Below are 22,710 nucleotides of genomic sequence, written 5' to 3'. Positions count from 1 at the left end.
TTATGCATAAATATCAGCTTTTCTTTTCAGGTATGAATGATATATGCTAAGTAGAAAAAACAAAACACATAAACAAGAGTAGAACCTTGAAATTGAGTTTCCAAGATGATTAAGTACTACTAGCACTGAATTTTGTAGGTGCCATTTTAAATGTTTTAGTGATTACTGTGATTTTTTGTTGTTGTTGCAACTTGATTGGTGGCTGCTATGCCATTTTTTCAGCAAATAAAATGGATGTTATTTTTGACAATTTCTAGCAAAATAAAAGATATTCCTTTTTTCTTTACTGACTTCTAGGCTGGAAACAATGTCTTTATCTTTAGACTATAATCAGACAGTTCATATACATTCATATGCATATAGGTCGTATGTATGTGATATAGATTGTTTCTTTTGGATATATTTAATTTTAAATATTTAAAAACATTTATTTTTATTTAATTTATCTTTATCGTTGAAAGAGTTACAGATGTCCCCTTTTTTCCCCATTGACCCCTTCTACCCTGCAGCATGGCCCCCTCCTTGCCCTAGGCCTTCACCACACTATTGTCTGTGTCCATGGGTTATGCATATAACGCATATAAATTTTTTGGTTAATCTCTCCCCATCAACCCACCCACCCCCGCCTTCCCTCTGAGATACATCAGTCTGTTCCATGCTTCTTTGTCACTGGATCTATTCTGTTCATCAGTTTATTTTAAAATGAAATATTTTGACTCTTAAAATACATCAGGCTCTAAGATAGATACTGCAGACCTAACATTAAGCAGGACATACAGGACCGCTGTCAGGCGATGACTTAAAGAGGCATAAAGAAGTAGTCAGAAAACTACAGGGCATTATGTAGGATATTTCATATAATACAGTGTTCCATGTGCATGCAAACACCAGAATTAGAAGGCTTTACAGATGAATCTGAAGCTGGAACAAGGGGGAGGTGGCAGTTATTTGAGGTGCCAGAAGAGAGATAAAAGAGCATATCACATAAATAAAACAGTGTATGTAAAAACTCAGATGTAATCAGAATTTGTTACATAGAAGCATCTGGAAGATGTTCTTTATATCTTGATCATGGGGTTTGAGTAAGGGTGTGGCCAGGCACAAGCATAGATTGAGAAGAACCGATCTATGACATTGAGTAGCCTGTAGTGGAGTTTACACTAAACGCATGAGAAATGAGGCGTTATAAATGCACCTTAGAAGAAACACTCTGACCAGAGTGTAAAACATAAATGGGTGAACACAAAAGAGAGAAAGCAAAGTGTTTACGAGTGTATGTTAATAACGTAAGAATTGGAGTTAACTGAATGTGCAGTGGCTCGTGGTGATGGAGGAATTCGGGATGTCTTTGAAGTTACTCGCTTAGGCATCTAAATGAATAGAAAATAATCCTATGAGGTAAGAAACAGAAACACAAACCAACTTTTTGGGAGACAGAAATATGGGTTCAGGTCCGTGCACGCGAAGTTAAAGAGAATTGAATACATGTAGAAAAAATCTGTAGCAAGTTGTTCCATTCACTCCCAGAGACTGAGAAGTAGTATCAGCTATGGAGTTTATAAAGGATGGCAGTTGTTTAAAAAAAAAAAAAAAAGTGTAATTTATAAAACCTAAGAGTTTTAAAATAAAAATAATAAAATCAAGATAAGTTGGGTATTTTTAGCAGACACCTGTCATGATAGAACATATAAATTTTTATGTCCAAGAGGACTTAAGCTTTACATAATTCAGATATGAAAAAAAAGAGCAGTTCTAAAGACCAATCCTAAGGCATTTTTATCTGTTACTGGGGGAAATGAAGTCTCAAGAGGTGTTGAGATGTTGTAGCAAATATACAGAATGAGAAAAAAGCACCTAAAATGAAACCAGGAAAATCAGCATTCTAGGTGTATCTTGGCATCTTCATAGCTTTTGACTTTAGGCATTACTATTAAAACCTTCTCTTTCTATGGTGGCATTTTAATGTCTATCCCACTTGTGTATTTAAAAAAAATGTAAATGTTAGTGTTACATAACTTAAAGGTGTCAGATATAAAGGTAAAATACTATAACCCATAAGTATATAATTATTCTGGGTGAGATTCTTAACAAATAAATGTAATTATTTGTACTCCTATTACATTACTTTCATTTCTTATTATGTGATATTTAATACATGTGCTATTCTTATCATGAAAGATGATACTAGTGTATTAGAATACTGAAAATCTAAGTTGGTTAATTTTAAGTCATAAAAACCCAGGCAGAAATTATAAGCAATATTATTATGAAATACAGAAATGGATCTGGGATAGCACAGAGAGTTGAACTCATTATCACAGTGCTCAGACCCTTGGTATGACAAAACAAATGTAGATACACATTTTATTAAAAATAGATTGTGATTTAGCATTTTAGGAGTAGGGTTACATGAATGAATTTGTTTTATTTAGGAAACTAAAACAAATTATTGGAAGAGTAATAATTAGAATCAGTAGTGGCCAAGTTCATTCTTGGCTAAACATTTTTTCATGTTTTAATAATTAAACTTTGAGTTAAAAGTTACATAATGATAAATGAAAATATGAATATCAATATGTATTAAAATATATCTTTTACAAGGACTTCTAGGTTTAGAAATTAAACACATGACTGAAAGTACAATTGATTTCTAGAAAGGAGAAAATGTACAAAAATGATATGATATGTATGATATATTTATATTCTCAATTTATTATGCCTGTTTGTAAGTATTTCCCAGTCATGGACACATGAGATTTACTCCCTGAGTGTTACAGGACTTTTATTTTAAGCGTCCCAAGGCTGTTTACTGCACAGATATGCACAACACAGTAATTTTTTTTCTGGCCTTACAGAAGCTTTTGAAATATTAAGGAACAAAACAGAAGTAAGGCAGAAGCAATGAAATTCGGCTAACTATGCCAGCAAAAACCACTGGAAGTAAGGAAACTAATACTGAAGGCAGGGAGGAAGCAGTGATTGATATTCTTGCAGGAAAGATGGATGAGATCAGTCTGACAGTTTCTGTCTAAAATTGAATTTCCTGCTGCTCAAGCAACTTAATTTCATTTATTATTTTTGCAACACTATGGCTTCACAGAAAGTATTTTAAAGACAGTTTTTCTCTTTATAAGTTTGTAATTAAAATATGAATGTTCAAAGAAAAAATTGTTCTTGCATAATTTTGTGGTGTTTTCCTTTGTGCTGCTCGTTGGGAGGGGGCACGTTTTATGTTCTTCACTTAGTGTCAATATATCCAGGATCTTGTCTTAGGCTGAAAACACAACAAATATGCGTCCCTCTTTGAAGTTGTCATTTGTCTTTTTTGCCTATATTTTCAAGACAGGTATCTCCTGAGAAGACTAAGTGACATAATAGGAGATTGGCAGGAAATCTAAACTCCATGTTCTATGTGTTAATGCATCAAACGTGCCAACATTAAGATGAGGAATGACTTCCTGGTAGGAAGATCAGAATATGTTTTCAGAAAGAGAGCAGCCCTGTGTGAATTTTATTTCGTGCTTAGAGACCAAATGCAAAAATTAAATTGTATTGTTAATGTACTTTCCACAGAGACTTAAAAACCTGCCTTCTGCTTTCATAGCATAATATTATAGATCGTTAATGAATTCCTCTTTGCTTATCTTTTCCGATCCTGTGGGATGTCTCAAATTGAAAATTGCTCCCTGATTAGTGAAGGAAGCTCAGTTAAGAACTACAAAGTGCTTTCAGAATTTATATAATTAAATGATCACAGACCAAGAGTTAAGCACTAGTGGGAATATTTACACTACTTTTTTGTGATGAAACAAAACCTGTTAAAAAGAAGGTAAAGGAAATGTGAAGCAGCATTTGACTTCTGCAGTTATTCGCTTTACACTGACATACAAATAGACATTTTTGAGTATCCTTATAAAAAATGAAACATGAGGATTAATTAATCTTTGAGACGTTTCCAAAATTGTATTTGTTAATTAAATACATGTTTATTGTGTGCCAAACACGCTTGAGATTAATTATAGTGAGATATTCAAGATTATCAAGGGGATTATTTTTAAAGACATTACATACTATGGGTGGGGGAGGGTTAGAGGCAGTGACTTCATAATAAAATGAACAGAACTAATCAAGGCTTAACTGTCAGTTTAAATACGGGGGTTAGGGCATAAAAGTATGATTTCTAGATGTTTGTCCTGTGCATCTGCAAAGAGAATATGTAATTTCCTGAGACTGAGTAAACTAGGAAAGCAAACACATTTGGAAGGTTGGTATCAAAATCCTCTTTGGGGCGTGCTAAATTTCACGTCTACTAAAGGTGAACCCTTCACCCAAAGGCAATACATCACTACATCAACGAGCACATTGGCCATGGGCAGTGATCTAGTCTATGAAAAATACACTCGGTAACCTAGCTGACCTGTCTGGAATGGAGACCATTCAAACTAATTGGAATTCTTTCCCCAGGACAGTGCACTCATCCTTCAGTGCCGTACACCATAGCTGCCAAGTTCTCACACTTGTCTTCTTCTGTGGAAAATTGACCTCATTATCATTTTTAGAGGGAAAAACATGATGCCACCAAAGTTCAAGGCTAGTACCTTTCAGGAGAGTTGGGGGCAGAAGTCTGATGCGTGGCTTTAAGACCGAACTGCCTCCGCAGTGCAGAGCATGACCCACAGTGTCCTGTGGCACTGGGCTGAAGCCCTTCCCTGGCCAGGCCACACCCTTGCTTAGCCCCCTTTCCTGCCCTGTCCTGCTACCCTCAGTCATCTCCTGAGAGCACCTCTACCCTGTCAGACTCACAGAAGCACAAGCTTGGGCACTGCCTCTAGGGAAACTGATTGAAGACACTAATGTAACAGGCAGCTGCCGCTAAAGAAATACCAAGACAGTGTGCTCCTAAAGCTTGATCTACAACCAAGTTGACAAACGGTGCTCTAGACTCTGCTTGAGAAGTCATCCCTATTGCTTTTTAAGACTTGACTGTGTAGATGCTATATTGCTGCCTTCTTCAATTTATTGCCCTTACTTCAAAAGTTCTTTATTATCTAAAATACTCCTAATAGCCCAGCCAGGTGCAGCTCAGCAGTTGAGCATCAGCCTAGGATCCAGGAGATCAAGGTTGGATTCCCGGTCAGGGCACAGGCCTGGGTTTCGGGCTCGATTCCCAGCGGGGGGCGTGCAGGAGGCGGCCGATCAATGAATCATCATTGATGTTTCTATCTCTCTCTCTCCCTCTCCCTTCCTCTCTCTGAAATCAATAAACATATATTAAAAAAAAAAAATACTCCCAATAAATCACTGTCCCTTGTACCATGAGAGAGACTAAGAAACAGAATATATGATTGGAAAAGGCATATTCAGAAATGGTATTATTTCTAAGTGCTTTAATTAAACAAGTAAAACTGTCATTTTTGGAACTTTTGGAACATTATTTAATTGAATATTTCTTCTATAATTTGTACTTGGAGAAGTGACTCATGAAACTCAGGTTAGAAAAACTTGATGCCTGTTAAGAATTGAATTCTAGACGTTTCATGGCCCTGAGTCCACTATAATCTGTGGGTCATCATAACTTAGCTTGAAGTATTTATCACAGATTTTAAAAAAGGAAGTTGGTAGTAGATAAACTCAGTGATTCACAACACCCCGTTTCCTAGCCTGGGTAACACCCTTTGCAGTTATTGGGGTGGGGTGGGTGGAATGTGACCACTTTTGTAACTACAATTTCACCCTGGGAGAGTGTGCTTCCCCCTCTCCCCTTTTTTTCACTTTCTCAACTATATTGAGAAATTACAAAGCAGCAAAATGTTGTAGCTAATCTGCTGGGGGGGGAAATTATATGCGCATACAGTAAAATATACTGTCTTTTTCATGAACAGTACATGAGCTATTTGAAAATGTTATGCCATTAACACTTTCAATATGTCATTAATCTAGAAAATAAGAGGGAGTAATGAAAGTCATTAAGAGCAGCTGAGTGTCCTGCTGTAGCCTGGCCAATCAGAGCATAAAGAATGACAAACAGAGCAAGACGTTCTGTTAATTATAACCTGGCAGGGCTGTGTCTACAAAGAGCTTTTTTTCTTAAAATTTTTTTTTTTTCTGGCTCCATACTATGTTTTGCATGTATATACAAAATAAAGTGTTTAAATTTTAGACAAGATCACCAAGTGCCAGTCATAAAAATGTCAGCTAAATCTAATGGGAAGGTTATTAATTTTAATTTTGAGGCACTAAGAACATCACACTCTGTATGCCCTCCTAAACACTGCCCCCTGCAACCTCTACATGCTTGTGTTCATATAAGGCTTGATTTTAAAAAGTCATGAACAAAGATGCTAAGAAAGAAAAGTATGCATTGGTTACTTTTGCTCTGGCTACAAAATATATGTATGACTTACAGTGTTAAGAGACACAAGACAATTTATTTCGTTTCAATTTTTCCTGTACGTACCTCCCACTACAGGGAACATTCTTTTTCCTACAGAAACCTCAGCCATGACCAGCCCAGGAAACTTGCAGGCTTGGCTGATTTTGAACCAACTTTGATATAAACCAGCTACGATTTTTAGCTATGCCCAAGAATATACAATTATGTATGTAATTATGGGTATTAGAGTAAAGGGAGATTCAAGATTGCCACTAAATTCCTAAGTAGCCCTGGATAAATGCATGGGAGTCAATGCTCTCTTTGGCTCAGAAAATTTCAGTTCTGTTTCTCTAAAGAATGGTAATGCAAAAGTTAAAGCAGATACATGGAGACAATTACAAGGCAAAAATAAAGTAAACAAACGTGAAGAGAGACAAGACTTTTAAGTTTGGATGATTCAAGAATATATTTGGAATTAATTTGAGAGCAATGCCCCACATATTGTAAGAAATAGTCATCAGGTTGGAAAAGATCATGAGACAAAACTGTTGGACCTGAAACACAGGCTGACTTACACAAAAGTTTTTTCTATCACAAGAGAGCTTTTGACAATTTCCTACAATAGAATTTGACACTATGCCAGCTATCCTTAGTCCTGATTTTAATTATGGAAATACACACATATGTACAGATCGACGTCACATAACATTTATTTAATAACCTTTTGAAATAATGGCATTTAAAAGCTTTTTAGATTCTTCACATTCTTTGTTAAATTTATTCCTAGGTAGCTTATTCTTTTTGTTGCAATTGTAAATTGTTTTGTTTTTCTTTTTTTCCCCTGAAATTTCATTGTTAGCATGTAGAAATGCAATGGACGCATTGATTTTATATCCTGCAATTTTATTGTATTTGTTTATCGTTTCTAATAGTTTTTGTTTTTGTTTTTTTTGTGTGTGTGCTTTTTGGGGGTTTTTTGGTGGAGTCTTTAGCATTATCTATATAAAATCATGTCATCTGCAAGAAGTGATCATTTTACCTTTTCATTCCCAATTTTTTTTTTGATGCCTTTTATATCTTTCCCTTGACTGACTGCTTGGGCTAGGACTTCCAGTTCTATGTTGAGTAAAAGTTGTGAGAGTGGGCAACTTGTCTTGTTCCTGATCTTAGAAGAAAAGCTTTCAGTTTTTCACCATTGAGTATGATATTAACTGAGGGTCTGCCACATATGGCCTTCATTATGTTGAAATACTTTCCTTCTATAACTATTTTATTGCGTGTTTTAATCATAAGTGGATGTTGTATCTTGTCAAATGCTTTTTCTGCATCCACTGATACAATCATATGATTTTTGTCTTTTATTTTGTTAATGTCGTGTAGGGTTGATTGACTTGCTTATGTTGAACAGTCCTGGTGCCCATGGAATGAACCCCACTTGATCAGGACACATTATTTTTTTTAATATATTGTATTTGATTTGCTAGTTTTTTGTTTGTTTGGTGTGTTTTTTTAGGATTTTTGCATTTGTCTTCATCAGATATATTGGTCTGTAGTTTTCTTTTTAGTGTGTTGTCCTTGCCAGGTTTTGGTATCAGGGTTATGTTGGCCTCATAAAATATGTTTGGAAGTATTGCCTCTTCAGTTTTTTGGAAGATTTTAAGAAGAGTAGATATCACAATTTCTTTGGATGTTGGGTAGAAGTCACTAGCGAAGCCAGCTGGTCCTGGACTTTTTTTAGAGGAGGCCAGGGGGGTTGATGGTTGTTTCAGTTTCCTGATGGTAGATCAGTCTATTTAGGCTTTTCAGTTCTTCGCAATTCAGTCTAGGGAGGTTATATATTTCTAGGAACATATCCATTTTTCCTAGGTTATTAAATTCGGCAGCAGATAGTCTTCCGTAGTATTCCTTTATGATCCTTTGTATTTCTGTGGTGCCTGTGGTAACTTCTTCTCTTTCATTTCTGACTTTGTTTACTTGAGTCTTCTCTATTTTTTCCTTAGTGAGTCTAGCCAGAAGTTTGCCAATTTAATTACTGTTTTCAAAGAACCAGTTCTATGTTGCATTAATTTCTTGTATAGTCTTTGTATTATCTATTTCATTTAATTCTGCTCAAATTTTTATTTTTTCCTTTCTTCTGCTGCTTTTGTTCTTTTTCTAATTCTTTAAGATTAAAGTTAGGTTGTTTACCTGGGATTTTCTTGTTTCTTGAGATAGGCCTGTGATGACATAAACTTCCCTCTTATTACTGCTTTTGCAGCATCCCAAAAGTTTTAATGTGAGTGGGTTTTGATATTTTGTTAAAATAATTTTTATTTAAAAAGCAACCTAAGTAATTTTGTTTTAAGAGATGGTATTGTATTATTACAATATTATATGGAAAAATTTTCCATATTTTGAAAAATTCAAAAAAGATGTCCGTGTGTGCAAACATGAGCAACAGTGATAATGAGGAAGCATCTTCTATAACTATTCAGTACGTTATATGGATGAGTTATTTCAATATATTTTGAAATGAACTTTTTAACCCAGATTTCAATTTTCCTAAGCATATGCCAAAGCCTTCCACATGAATGGATAACATTTGTCAAAGTCTCAAGGAAAATAAGTTTATCATGAAGAATTCCTGATTTTGGTATTGGATTTCTATGTGAAATTTAATCATCCGACACCATCACTTTCCAAATGAAGATCACTTCACACCTACGTTCATCACACACTACCACAACCAACTACCAAGCTGTCTCTTCTTTGTTCAAATCAATGCACATCTGGTAATTTAACTTTTATATACCAATTGTATTGATTTCCAAAAGTATATTTTTTACTTATATAGGCCTTCTTTATTGCTTTATTGGTACATTTTCCCATCTTTGAAAATCATTTGTGGATGTTGTGTTGGCATGGAAGACATGCTTATTTTCCCCCCATTAAGTTTATGGCTTTTCACTTCGTGACAGAGTTTACGTGACTAATTTAAGTCCTTACGGGAGAATACAAGACATGGAATACAGCTTTTTCTCTTTTTTTTCTTTTCTTATAGAGATAAAATAAATCAGTATTGGTGATTAAATGTTACATCTTGTCTCCATGAGTAGTCAAGAAAACACTTTTATATATCAGGCTTCCATAAATGCATGGATCTTTGCTCTCCTTCATTTGTCTATTTGTCTCTTCCTTTGCCCCTAATTACAAGTTTCAAATCATGTCAGTCATGAAATATGCAATATTGTTTCAGGGATATTGACTAATTCTATGGAAAAAAATTAAATCAATTATGTATTTTACATACTTATATAAAATAAACTGTAGATAAAATAGTAAAACAAAAGAAACAACTAAAATAAAGATGAAGTGGACTTTAAATCTGAGTGAAATGAGTAAGTTTGAGCACGTGCTAGATGCATGACTCAACATCAATGTGAATGATAAAATAAATGAAACTTTTTAATATGAAAGCAGTTGATACACCAAATACTATAGAGAGTATAAAGTGTAAAGACACTGAGAAAAATTGAATTTATCTCTGTTTTTTCAGCTAAATAACAAAATAATGTGACAATATCACATACAAATCATTGCTAACACATTTAAATACGCCAGATTTCCACCACTGAATATTTAAGTAATGACTAAATAAGCAAACAGCATCAAACTTCCTAATGCCAACATCTGTACAATGTTAAAATGCTTTAGATGTGAATTTTTGAAGGTATCGTTTGCTTAACTGAAAAAAATGTGCTATAAATACAGTTTTATATTTACCTTGACCTTAACCCCGCTTAGAATATTGGATTATTTTCCTCTGAAATAATGACACAAAAATATTTATATATTCTGATTTATTTCCTTTTCCTGGCTTTATCTGTTATTGGCTTCTTACCAATAAAATGCAGATTGGTAAAAAAAAAAAAATTTGAAAAGAAAAATTATATTTTAAATACTGGCATTTAATCATATTTTGGTCATGACAATCTCTCTGAAATTTTTATCCAGGCTCTTTCCATATATGCCTCACAAAAAAAGAAAATACTAACCTAAGGCTGTACACAGAGATTTTTCTGTTTTTAAAAGTTATTTGAACAAGGCCCATAAATTTAGTATCTGTCTTTTCTTCTATGAAATTTATTATTTCAGGCATTATATTTAGGTCTTTGATCCATTTTGAGTTAATTTTTTGTATACGGGGACAAACAACAGTCTATTTCATTCTTTTGCATGTGGCTTTCCAGTTTTCCAGCACCATATATTGAAGAGGCTTTCTTTTCTCCATTGCATGTTTTTGGCTCCTTTGTCAAAAACTATTTGTCCTTATACATGTGGGTTTATTTCTGGGCTCTCAATTCTGTTCCAATGGTCTGTGTCTGTTTATCTGCCCAAACCATACTGTTTTGATGATTATTGCTTTGTAGCATAAGTCAGGGACTGTGATATCTCTGGCTTTGTTCTTCTTTCCCAGGATTGCTTTGGCTCTTTGGAATCTTTTGTAGTTCCATACAAATCTGATGACTTTGTGTACAATTCCTTTAAAAAATGTCATTGGGAGCTTTATGAGAATTACATTAAATGTGTATACCGCTTTGGGGAATATGGACATTGAAACAACCGTGTCTTTCAATAAATGATCAGAAAAAAGAAGATGTGGTACATATTTACATTGGGATAATACTCAGCCAAAAGAAATGATGAAACACCGCCATTTGTGACATCAATGAACTTGGAGAGTATCATGCTAAGCGATATAAGTCCGACAGAAAACGTTAAGAAACACATGATTTCACTCATATGTGGAATATAAAACTGAAAGCAACAAATGAACAAACAAGAAAAACAAACACAAACTCATAGACACAGACAAGAGTATGGTGGTTACCAGAGGGAAGGGGGGTGAGAGGTAGTAAAGGGTAAAGCGAGTAACATTTATGATGACAGAAGATCTGGCTTTGGGTTGTGGGCACACAATGCAGTATACAGATCATGTATCATAGAAATATACACTTGAAACCTATATAATCTTATTAACCAATGTCACCATAATACATTTAATAAAACTTTATTTTATTGGTACATTTTTAATATATAAAAATATAATTTAAAAGGCATATTTATTTTTTCATACAATATAGTGAAATCATTATAGTGGATTCCTATATTGAAAATCTATTTTTTAATTATTTGGTGTGTTAACATTTTTCCATGAATTTTTTTTTTTTGGTTTTGTATAAACTTTTCTTCATTTTTTGTTTTGTTTTTGCAGTAGTTTTTGTGAAAGAATTCATCTTTTTGTTGTTGTTGCTATATCATTTGGAATTATTTTTCTAAATTTGTTCTCATAATTGAAAGATTTCTACCCAATACCAATGCTCATTTACGCTAGATTCCTACAACTAATTTTGCTTTTTTCCCTTATGTCTAATGTCAATTTATTCTATAATCTTGATCTTCCTGATACAGACACCCATGGGTTGTTTTTTTTCCTAGCAATCCCTGTCACAGGGCACTTTCTTTCCTGACTATTTACCACCTCAGGTTCTTGCTTATGAATATCTCATCTGCCTTGTTTTTGTTCCCTTTTTTCAACAAATATCTTGCTCAAGTAGATATTTCTTGTTGGTAATGCTCAGATCCTGTGGTACTGACTTATTTCTATAAATAAACATATCTTAGAGAATCATCTTATGGCAACTTTGACTAACGTAGAACCATCACAAAGAGAATTGGTCATATTTAATAAGCTAAACAGTAAGCCTTCAGAATTTAACAATATAATAACCAACACCAGACATGTAAATCTCCCGTAGTGCAACTGTCTATGGGTTAGGACCTCAAAAGTTTACCAAATTTTTTTGTGAATTGTCTAACGAATATACTGCACGCCTGAAACTAATATAATACAGTATTGACAGTCAACTGTAATTAAAAAATAAAATAAATTTTAAAAAGCTTAGCTCAGAGAGAAACAAGTCGGCGGGTAGGTAGCAGCTGCCCCGCCGCCTCCCGCAAACACATCACAATCACAACTAAAACACAGAACCACCGTCACTCAGAGCCTCCCGAGATCTGGCTGCACAGAAGCCCCACAGCCAGGGAGCTGAAGGAGCATCGAGAACAGGAGGAGGGGAGACGCGGGCGGGTCGGGGCTGGATCACAGAGACGCGGCCGCGGGCCCACACCCGGTGCCGCGGGGTAAAGCCGAGAGGGAGAGCTTGGGGGTGGAGGTTTCCCAGAGGAGGGAGGGGTCCCAGCCCACAGCAGGCCCCCAGCCCAGGGCTCCAGGCAGGGAAGAGACGTCCCCACAATTCTGGGCTGTGAAACCAGCGGGGACTGTGGCTGAGGGTCGCCATTAAAGAGCCGGCGCACTGACTCACTCGGACGCTCCCTCTGAGCCCAGCGCCGGGCAGCAGCCTGAAAGGACCCGGGACACTCGGGGAGGGACTAACCTACCTGAGATCCAGGCGAGAGCTGGAGGGCGGCTTCCTCCCTGACAGAAGGGCTGGCGGAGGCCGTTGTTCCTTTGGCCAGTCCTCCCCGCACACAGCCAGCAGGCAGGCGCCATGTTTGAATCGCCAGCACCTGACTCTCACCTTTGGCCCCGCCCCGTGATTCCCGGAGGCCCCGCCCCTCCCCACCTGCAGCTCATCCAGGCCATTTCCAGGGGCTTTTCTGTGCAAGTGGCCTCTCCAGCCCCATGCTTAGGACTTTCCTAAAATCTCTCAAACAAGCAGCAGCTGCCCCATAGGGCTTGATAAGCGGCCCCAGGCCTGGCACTAGCGGCAGCTGCATTGGCTCATAGGTTGGCCTCTCCTGGGCTCCTCCAAGCCCAGCACAAGTAGCAGCCAACTACGGTTTGCTGTGTAGCTCATGCTGGGTGGCCCTGGGCAAGGCACTGGCACAGGCTGACTTTGCACCTCCAGGGAGGCCCCAGAGACAGTGCATCTGGTGATCAGACTCGACCACGCTGGATTACAACCCTACCACATCCACTAGTGACACTCAAGGGGTGCACTTGGTGAACACCAAAGCTCCATTGAAGTAAATCCTGCTCCATAGGGGTGTCTCCAGCACAGCAGCTCTCCGGCTGTAGTTGCAGCTGGTCCTCACAGATGATTGGCCTGGGGGTCAATTCCTCCCAGTGACACCAACAGCAACCAAGGCTCAACTACAACAGGACAGTGCACACAGCCCACACAGGGGAGCACCTGGAAGGCCCAGCTCAGGTGACTGGGGAGGCTGAGCCACTGGACCCTACAGGACCCTACTACACAAAGCCACTCTACAAATTCCAAGAGACATAGCAGCTCTACCTAATACATAGAAACAAACACATGGAAGCATCCAAAATGTGGAGGCAAAGAAACATGTCACAAAGGAAAGAACAGAAAAAATCTCTAGAAGAGGAACTAAATGAAATAGATCCAAGCAAGCTAACAGATACAGAGTTCAGAATTTTGTTTATAAGGATGTTTAAGCACACTATTAGGGAAATAACTAAGAAAATCAATAACATAATAAAGTACCAATTTGAAAAGAAAGCTACAGAAACTGAAATGAAGAATAAATAATTTACAGGGGATCAGCAGTAGAGGACACTGAGAATGAAATCAGCAATTTGGAACATGGGGAAACAAAAAGCACCCAACCAGAAGAGCAAAAAGAAAACAGAATCCAGAAATATGAAGATAGTATAAGGAGCCACTGGGGCAACTTCAAGAGGCCCAACATTTGTAATACTGGGGTGCCAGAAGGGGAACAAAGAGTGCAGGAAATTGAAAACTTATTTGAAAAAATAATTACAGAACACTTCTCCTACCTGGGGAGAGAAATAGACTTATAAGTCCAAGAAGCACAGAGGGTCCCAAACAAGAGGAACCCAAAAAGGCCCACAGCAAGACACATCATCATTAAAATGCCAAAGGTTAAAGGCAGAGAAAGAATCTTAAAAGCAGCAAGAGAAAAACAGTTAGTTACCTACAAGGGAGCACCCATATGACTGTCAGCTGATTTCTCAACAGAAACCTTGCAGGCCAGAAGGGAGTGGCAAGAAATATTCAAAGTGATGAAAAACATGGAACTACAGCCAAGATTGCTCTACCCAGCAAAGCTATCATTTAGAACTGAAGGTCAGATAAAGAGCTTCACAGATAAGAAAAAGCTAAAGGAGTTCATCACCATCAGACCAGCACTACAGGAAAAGTTGAAGGGTCTTCTTTAAGAAGAAGCTAATGAGCAAAAGAATTTGAGGAACTAAATAGATCCAGAGACATTGATGCATGCAACAGACAATCATATTTCAGAGGGAAGAGGGAAGAGGGGTGGAGGGTGGGAAGAGATTAACTAAAGAAGTTATATGCATAACCCATGGACACAGTTAATAACAGGGTGAAGGCCTGGGGAAGGGGTGGGAGCGAGGTGGAGGGGGTCAATTGGGGGGGAAAATGGGATACTTGTAATACTCTCAACAATAAAGATAAATTTTTTAAAAAAACAAAAACAAAAAACAAACAAACAAAAAGCTTAGCCCATTCCTTACTCTCTTTTCCAAATGTAAATTTATTGTCAAATATTTATAAATTCTAAATATATGTATTTCTTTGTCTTTTTCCTTCACCTTTTTCACCCTGCTCCACAAGCCCCGCCCCCCCCACAGCTGTCCGTCTGTTCTCTGTATCTAAGAGTCTGCTTCTATTTTGTTTGTCAGTTTGTTTTGTTCACTAGATGCCACGTATGAGTGTCATGCCAACGATCAAGGCCAGGGAGGTTCACGCTGCATCCGCAGAGACTGAAGAAAAACTGTGGAGCCGAAGGAGGGTGAGACGTATCTTTATTCAGCCCACAGCGGGGCTGAACATACATGAGAAACACGAGAAACAAGCCGTCTCTCCCCAGTGGCAGCGAGCAGGGCTCACAGGGGACACACTGCACCCGAAGGCCCTGGGCCGGTTTTATAAGCACCGAAACAAAAGTGGCTCCCAGCCAAGGATGGGTGAGACATTAGTGAGCGAGCACGACTTCTGTCAGGACTGTGCTACACGAGGTCACAGCACCTCTCTGCCCAGCGAAGGGCGAGGCCTGAGTGTTTCCACTTTCCCCACCATGAGCGAGGCCCTCCCTACCTACTTGTCTGTCCTCACTGACTTATGTCACTTAGCACAATGCTCTCCGGGTCTCCACACTGTCACAAATGGGAAGTGACTGAGCAAAAAACCAACCAACCTCAAAGACACACTCTACAGTATGCAGATTATCAGAGGGAAAGTGGAGGGTGGGGAGGATGAGGAGGGGATGGGGGTAAACGGTGATGGAAGGAGCTGAAATGCGGTGAACACACAGTACAATATACGGATGCTCTATGATAGAGCTGTACACCTGAAACCTGTATCATTTTATCAATCATCATCACCCCCAATAAATTCAATAAAAAAGGAAAAAGATAATAAATAAATAATGTATTTATTTTACCATTAGTTTTAAAGCACATGTCTATATGTGTCACCCATGACTTGGTTCATTAGTTGTTTCTCTGTGTAATATTTTTAATGAATCTTCATTACTAGGGATAAACCATTTGTTTTAAAAATTACTGATCTATAAAGAGAAATATGTTTGACATTTTACGTTTACAAGTGATTCACAACTACCGAAAATGTGACCTCCTAATTTTGTGCTTATGTCATTATAAAATGTGTCATAAAATATGAAGCAAATATTGAAACTTACTGTTGAAAAGCTACATGTGTATGTATATAGACACATATACTTTATATATACATATGAGATATGTATGTGTATATACATACACATTTAACACATTTATACATATATTTCGTTTTTAACACAAGCATTTTCGCAGCAAAAGGTCCTGAGCATTATTGATATTTGGTAAGTGTTTGCTCTTAACTTCCACAGTGCTTGTTAAAACTTTATTTCAGTGTCCAGTGTCCGGGTTAAGAGTTACATCTGGAATTCAGTCTGTTTTTTAAAACTCCTCCGGAATGTAGAGCTGCTATTTATTTGAGATTTGCTAATGTCCTCCCAGAGTCAATGCAAAAAAAAAAAAAAAAATGCTGTGTTTGTGATTTTGAATCAGAAAGCTGCTGGCACTGAAAAGTAAAGAACAAATCCTTGTTTTCTGGCAAGCTCCTAACAGCACTGAACTATTAACAATCATTTTCCGTCAGATGATGTGGTTTGTCAAAAAATATATACAGGTGCATTTTTAAAGAATGAAGGTAGATGTAATTTCCCCCCAAAATGACCATTACCACTTTAAGATAACTTAATATACGAAAGTAGCAAGTGGCTTTCCTTGATAGAGTTAGCTCCATTGTTGCACCGTTTTGAATGCTGCATCGCAGTTCTGATACTACTAAAATTAGCCTCTATTATGACTTTTTTCTGTCCTGGATGTTCTATTCGTATACTACATGGAAAGCAACATGAAGTTGTGTACTTAGTGTAAGCAGACACGTCCCATTCCATCAGGAAAGAAATGTTGACTTTCACAATAATCTACGGAAACTTCCCCATTCCCTGCATGCGTGTGCATACATGCGTGTGTGTATGTATGCGTGTCTGAGTACGTGTGTGAAAGTACCGTTAAACACCATTTTGTCACTGCTCTGATGCCATGTTAGGTGCCCTATATTCTGACTAGTCACAGAACAGCAGCCAAGTGAAAATGACAGTGACTGACAATTACAGAGGAAATAAAATGGCTTTCAGAAGTGCACGGAGACCTGGGGACCTCAATCAACTGAACTACAAATCCATTAAATGACTTAATTTTGGGTATCCAACTGTGATATATATTTACCACTACACCGACAAGAACTATGGGTAATAAATGCAGCCTGTAATACAATTCCTCAAGTAGTAACCCTGTGCTGACTTACTTGTGTGGCGTTTAATACTGTTTATGGGCAAAAACTGATAACGTATCATAGAGATCTAAACAATGGCTAAGATAATTGACTAATATCACCAGTTGTTTAAAAAAAAAGGCAAACTTCAAGTAAAAAAAAGTAAATCACCACATTCAAATATTCTAATTACTTTACTATTAAAAAGAAAAGTTGAATCATTTAAAATAAATTTATATTTTAAAATCAATAAGGTCACAAAACAATAAATGATGACTATTAGTTTTAAAACACACATACTCAAATTCCATGTGTCTTGGAGATTTGGACATTAGAATGGTGCATTTGCCAAGGGATACCTCCCTAAAGGGGAGATAACATATATTATAATTTATATCGAGAGCCTTCAGTTGATTATTTTATTTTATTTTTTGAAACATTACATTAATATAAATTTGCGAGTGGTAGAGCCAGTTGACTAGTTAAAAGATCATAACAGAAAGGAAATCATTCATTCACTCATCCATTTGCTCATTGGAATTTGTAGGAGGATCATAGTTGAAAGAATCCATATGAATACCATATGAAAGTGTCATTAAAAATGACAATAAAGGCTCATTTCTTCAACAGAATTCTAAACAATTATGCCAAGGAAATTTAAATGTTAAGAGTGTATTTCTCCAGAGGTATACACAGTTCAAGTATAAATAATATAGATAGATGAAGAGTCTGCTTAGTTTTCATGAGTAATTCTTCATCAACAATTTTATATGATAAATGAGTCTTAGTCTTGGGTTAATTTATTTGCCTATTTTTTTAATATGCCCGTTCTAGAATTTTGGCAATTATCATCAATTTTTACCTCAAAACCTGTAAAAATATAATTTAATTTAATTTACTTTGGCATTGTAATTGCTGACTGGGAAGCATAATAAACAGACTGCAGCTAATGCATGCATTTTCTACTCAGGATAGAAGCCTATGATGATTAATTATTATAAAAACCTTACAATAAAATGAGCTGTAACTAAAGAGATGAAGGAAAATTGATCAGCATAAAGTTTAGGGAAAACCTAAAGTATGCATTCATTATAATCCCTTTATCTCTTAATTGGAAGACAAATGGGAAGTTGTGAATGATACAGTATGAATAGCTAGTTAATTACACAAAGTGGTTAGTTTGTAACCACAGGGAAAAAAAAAAAAAAAACAAGACCACTAAATAAGTACATGGTACATTATTTCAAATAATTTGTTTAAATATTCAACTTGTATTTTCTATATATTTAAATATAAAAATATATTCTGAATGTTTTGTGTATTATATATATATATATATAATACACAAACATAAACACACAAAATAGAGTTTGTGTGCATTTGATTGATAACAATTTGTTATGTTATGGCAATTTTATCTGCTGAACTGTTTTAAAATATACCTTTCCTACCTGTCTGATATGTTTTCCTAGAGTGTGATGGTTTAAGAACAATCAGTGAATGTTCACATAATATTTATGTGTTGTATATTCACATTTATGTAACATCCTCTGAACATTGTGCTAGGGAGATAACAGGTATAGCGTTTTGTACTTTTCTAAGAGATATGAGGAAGAGAAGGAAAAGTATTAAGATGTTTCTATAAAATAATGTTTGTTCTGTACTGAAATTTCAAATAAAACATGAATGCAACTATTGCTTTAGAAATAAAAATGTGAGTGGACTTCTAAGAAAGAATGAGCCATTTATGAAGCACCTACTTTGACTTGAAAGTGTTTCATAGGTATGTTCACAAGGTTTTTTGTTATTTTTTAGGGAGCCTAATGTTTTTTTTTCTTTTTATAATATGGGAAACTTGAAATTTAGAGAAGTTAAATGGCTTTCTGAATTTGATGTAGTGACTGATATAACCAGAAAAAATGACATTTATTGACTTCTAGCTCAGGAAATCAGTATGAATCTTTTTTTTTTTTTTTTTAGTTCTATGTCATGTTTTTATATTGAGGTACAGTTGACAAATAACATTATGTTAATTTCAGGTACACATCATAATGATTTGAGATTTGTATATACAGGACTGAACAAAAGTAGGTTTACAATTGTGAGTACATGAAGCTCAGAGTTAATTTTTGTATTATTATTTATAAATTATTGTATTATTTATTTGTATGACAACTGTAAGCCCACTTTTACCCACCTGTTTTGCAAAACGATCAGTAAGTTTAGTTAACATTTGTTACCAGACATAGTTAGGATTTTCTTCTTGTGATGAGAACTTTTAAGATCTACATTTTAGCAGTTTTTAAATATGCAACACAGTCAAATTAACTATAATCACAATGCTGTACATCACATCTCCATGACTTAGTTATTTTGTAACGAAGGTTATACCTTTCTCCCGGGCCTTCTGTTTTTCGCAGGACTGCTGTCCTGACTTGATGTCCTCTATAAAGTTCTGTCTGTTTCCTCCATTTCCATGATGCACCCCCAGGCCCTGGGAAGAGAACAATTAAGAAGGGAAAATGAAGATACGTTTGGAGTCGTGCAACCCGGCGGCATCCGTATCTGACACTCCTTGAACCAACGGGCTTACTGATCAAAACGACACCCTCCCTGAGCTCTTTTCCTATGTCCTACTATGAAAATATGGCACAGAAAATACCCAAAGCACAGCGCTGTTTACAAAAAAAACCCCAAAAAACCCTGCTCCTACTTTCTATCTCTACTATACATTGTCAATGATTTTTATTCTGGTGCCAAACATACGTTATGTTCATTACAACCCAGTCACAGAAGCCCAAGCTTGAGGCCGGGGCACAAGCCAAGAGCCAGCATCGGTGCCCGCCCCCCCCCCCCCCCCCGGGTATCCCCCTCCTTGGTGCCCACCTGAGGCTTCTCCCCACGGGAGCTCAGCCCACGTGGCTCCTGCACGTCTCTAGGGACCGGGTGTGAGGGTGTACTGGGCACAGCGGCAGGGGAGGCGCAGGGGAGGCGGGGCCGCGGGCCGCGTTGCGGGATGGACACTGGAGGGAAGGCGCGCGGCAGAGCCCCCGCTTCCCTCCTGTGGCTTCAGTCCGAGCCGGAGGCGGCAGACACGGAGGCCAGGGCCACGATCCGGTCCCCGGGGAGCGCTGTGGAGGGGACAGCTGGGCGTCAGACAGGGGCGCCCGGCAGTGAGCGCGCGGCCCGCGGCCTGAGCGCCCTGAGCGCCCCGAGCACCCTGAGCGCCCTGAGCACCCTGAGGGCTCTGAGCACCCTGAGAGCCCTGAGCACCCTGAGGGCTCTGAGCATCCTGAGCGCCCTGAGCGCCCTGAGGGCTCTGAGCATCCTGAGCACCCCGAGCGCCCTGAGAGCTCTGAGCACCCTGAGCGCCCCGAGCACCCTGAGCGCCCTGAGCACCCTGAGGGCTCCGAGCACCCTGAGCGCCCTGAGCACCCTGAGGGCTCTGAGCACCCTGAGAGCCCTGAGCACCCTGAGGGCTCTGAGCACCCTGAGCGCCCTGAGCGCCCTGAGGGCTCTGAGCACCCTGAGAGCCCTGAGGGCTCTGAGCATCCTGAGCGCCCTGAGCGCCCTGAGGGCTCTGAGCACCCTGAGCTCCCTGAGGGCTCTGAGCACCCTGAACGCCCTGAGCGCCCTGAGGGCTCTGAGCATCCTGAGCGCCCTGAGGGCTCTGAGCACCCTGAGCTCCCTGAGCACCCTGAGGGCTCTGAGCACCCTGAGATCCCTGAGCATCCTGAGCGCCCTGAGGGCTCTGAGCATCCTGAGCGCCCTGAGGGCTCTGAGCACCCTGAGCGCCCCGAGCACCCTGAGCGCCCTGAGCACCCTGAGGGCTCCGAGCACCCTGAGCGCCCTGAGCACCCTGAGCACCCTGAGCGCCCTGAGGGCTCTGAGCACCCTGAGCTCCCTGAGCGCCCTGAGGGCTCTGAGCACCCTGAGCGCCCTGAGCACCCTGAACGCCCTGAGCGCCCTGAGGGCTCTGAGCATCCTGAGCGCCCTGAGCACCCTGAGGGCTCTGAGCTCCCTGAGCGCCCTGAGGGCTCTGAGCACCCTGAGCGCCCTGAGGGCTCTGAGCTCCCTGAGCGCCCTGCGCATCCTGAGCACCCCGAGCACCCTGAGCGCCCCGAGCGCCCCGCGGCCCAGCGCGAGGGGGGACCGAGCGCAGAGAAGTCACCGGAGGGCTTCACGGCGGCAGCAGCCCAGGGCCGCCTCCTGAACCGACGGGAGCCGGAGGAGCGGGCGCTCCTAGAGGGGCTGAAATACTGTCACCAAGACCTTCTAAGCTCAGTTCAGCCAACGCCTCTCTGCAAAAATAGAATATGTATTGAGGCGAATATAAAAGCAGTCGTCTTTATCAATGCACCCAAAGAAATGGTGATCACCCTTCTAGTGGGTGGGGGGAAAACGCACCTGAGAGAGAAAATGGAAACTCAGGTAGGAAACAAAAAGCAACACGGTATATAAACACACACAAATGAATAATGAATATCCACTCTATCCAAAGGGAAATAACGCGGAATTCAAATTCATGAGAACAGTAGTACGAAAGGCAATAAGGAGACACATAAAATTCAAGTGAATTAAGAATCTAGCATATGCAAAATATTATAAAATATAATTACTCTCGTTGAAATGTAGTAAGTTAATTTTTTTCCCGTTGCAAATCCTAGGCCTTCCTCCGAAAATTATTTTAAAAATAAGAAATTACAAAAGTTAATAAACCAAAAAATAACGATGAAAACTTTAATTCAAAGGAGCAAAAAGCAGGGAATATTCAATATAAAATGAATGGGTTTAAACATATATATTAGACACAGTGACAGGCTTGAATAGGAAACAAATGGATTCACAGTTGATAGAAACTGAAGTATATAAGTAATCACACAAGTTATTTGATCAGAGCGGGCACAATGCCAAAAGCCGCGTGTGTGCTGCCCACCAGACACGAAAGGAAAGCAGGAGGTGGCAGGGTGGCAGGGTGGCAGGGTGGGAAAGCTGGAGGTGGCAGGGTGGCAGGGTGGCAGGGTGGGAAAGCTGGAGGTGGCAGGGTGGCAGGGTGGCAGGGTGGCAGGGCCGCCCTGCGCAAACCCCCACCCAGGAAGCCGGGCGGGGTGCGCGCACACTTCCCACAGCCGCTGGGCGCCTACAGCGTCCCCCGTGTGAGCAGAGGCCACGGGTCATTCATTCAGCAAAGACACTTCCCACTTGCAAATGTGACTGCACATGATGTCACACCTTCAAATGGTTTTCAATCGACAGTTAACGTAGGAATGGATAAGTCTATTTCCTGTGGGTGTGTTGTATCTCATTAATGACCTTTAACAAGAAAGAAAAATTATATTGTTGAAGGATAATTTCACACGATGTGAGATGAATAAATTGCCTGATGGACATAAAACACAGAGTGCGGAGCTAACAGCCCTTTCAGGAAAGGCTATGACAAATGTCGAGATCTCAGGTTGGCTTAAAAGTTTGTGTCGAAGT

This window comes from Miniopterus schreibersii (assembly GCF_964146895.1).
Source record: "Miniopterus schreibersii genome assembly, chromosome: 3".
Taxonomy (NCBI): Eukaryota; Metazoa; Chordata; class Mammalia; order Chiroptera; family Miniopteridae; genus Miniopterus; species Miniopterus schreibersii.
This window is presented reverse-complemented; position numbering follows the sequence as displayed.